Source organism: Neoarius graeffei, chromosome 20, assembly GCF_027579695.1.
Source record: "Neoarius graeffei isolate fNeoGra1 chromosome 20, fNeoGra1.pri, whole genome shotgun sequence".
NCBI classification, from domain to species: Eukaryota; Metazoa; Chordata; class Actinopteri; order Siluriformes; family Ariidae; genus Neoarius; species Neoarius graeffei.
The window spans coordinates 31741884-31743790 of record NC_083588.1 but is presented as its reverse complement, the minus strand read 5'-3'; the positions used below and the strand labels follow the sequence as shown (position 1 = coordinate 31743790).

The 1907-nt window shown below is 39.4% G+C and overlaps 1 non-coding gene across 1 annotated transcript; it reads left to right on the top strand.

Moving 5' to 3' along the window:
- The first annotated feature begins 612 nt into the window (after window positions 1–612).
- LOC132869477 (U2 spliceosomal RNA) lies at window positions 613–802 on the top strand. Its single transcript, XR_009650943.1, has one exon. It is a non-coding gene; the product is annotated as a U2 spliceosomal RNA (small nuclear RNA).
- Window positions 803–1907: the final 1105 nt, after the last annotated feature.

Here is a 1907-nt window from a genome sequence, read left to right as displayed (position 1 = left end):
TTTGTGTTTTCTTGAGGAAATCGATCAATTGTTTTGATTAACTTGCATAGTTTTTGTTTGTGAATGTGTCTATATAATAAAAAGAAAATCACATGTTGGCTTGAAGATATGAAGTTTATCTTCTCATGTTGAAAAACTTGCATTTTTTTATACAAAATACATCATTTGTACATCACTGGTATACATCCTATCCTTTTGCACACTTGCAGTCTATTTAAGGTTTATTACTGGGGTAAACAACTATATTCTTTTTGGTAACCGTATTGTCCAATTTATTCCTTGATCAGTTTACTATTACTAAATGTAATATATAGGCCTGTTTCTTTCTACAAGCAGTATAAGTAGATGCTGAGGCTCTTGTATGACCTTTCAAAAAAAAAAACGTACAGTTTACTATCATTTGGCAAAAGTTTTATGCATCATGCAGTTGCAGGGATGCCCTTCTGGGATCCAAAGCATAAGAACTGCAATTAATGTCATTAAATTCAGAAACTAACCTAACTAATGTCAAAAGATCACTAATAAGTGATAATCATGACGCATTCATATCTGTCTGGTGTGGAAAAAAAGGCAGAAGATGAGAAATGGACCTGAAACACTGATAAGAATGTGAGTTATTTGGATTTAGCCAATCATGTGTAGTATCTGTTCTTATCAGTTTAATATTTGATATGTTCTCTAAAGGAAGACATTATATTAAACAGATTTTTAGAACAGGGAGCTGGAATAAGGGCTTGCTCTTTCTACTCCATGCATCAACCTGGTATTGCAGTACTTCGGGTGGCACGGTGGTGTAGTGGTTAGCATGGTCGCCTCACAGCAAGAAGGTTCCAGGTTCGGACCCAGCGGCCGGCGAGGGCCTTTCTGTGTGGAGTTTGCATGCTCTCCCTGTGTCTGCGTGGGTTTCCTCCGGGTGCTCTGGTTTCCCCCACAATCCAAAGACATGCAGTTAGGTTGACGTGGGGCAGCCTTGGGCTGAGGTGCCCTTGAGCAAGGTACCTGACCCCTGACTGCTCCCCAGGCGCTTTGGTGTGGCTGCCCATTGCTCTGAGTGTGTGTGTTCACTGTTTCAGATGGGTTAAATGCAGAGGATGAATTTCACTGTGCTTGAAGTGTGTATGTGATGAATAAAGGTTTCTTCTAGTCTGCTTTCTTGCTTCTGCTTGTTGATGTAACTGGAATGGAAAATATTAGGCTGTCAGGAGCTGTCCCCCTTCAACACATTCTGCATATGTTTTACCACTTCACAATGGACCATAGCCAGAATTAGTGTTTATGTAAGGAGTGACCCTGATGTGTCATAATAACAACCAGACTAGAACTCTTGTAACTGAGACATCTGGTGGTCATGCAGGTTACAGTAGTGTGCTATTATCCCCATACACATGTGGTTATTTTTGTTCAGTGTTATTACATCTCCTGATGCCCCAATTCATATACAGATAGACGCAATAGTAGAAATTCAGCAAATAAGATTGGATTGAGAGCAATGATCAGGTTATATCGAAATCATATCAGAATAAATGTAATAACAATATTAAAATGTGATGTAGTGGTGTAATATCTAGTTCTGTACACATGTATCCTTCTCACTTATTGCCCCCCAAAAGTAATTATCCATTGGAAAAAAAATTATGTAGTATTCCCACTGAAATTGTTTTAAGGATTGGTTTCTCTTTATCAGGAACTTTTAGATGTTTTCCTCCATTAAAACAAAAAAAAATCTGATAACTTACCATAAATTCCTCAAGCCTCACTCACTGAGTTGGAAGGGCATGAAGTTGACCAGATCACAAAAATGTAGAACTCATGGGGACCAGTCTCCCACCACAAACCTACCCATCCCCCACATACGGTGTAAGTGACTCCCCCCCCCCAACAGCAACCGCTTATGACGTAGGAGCACT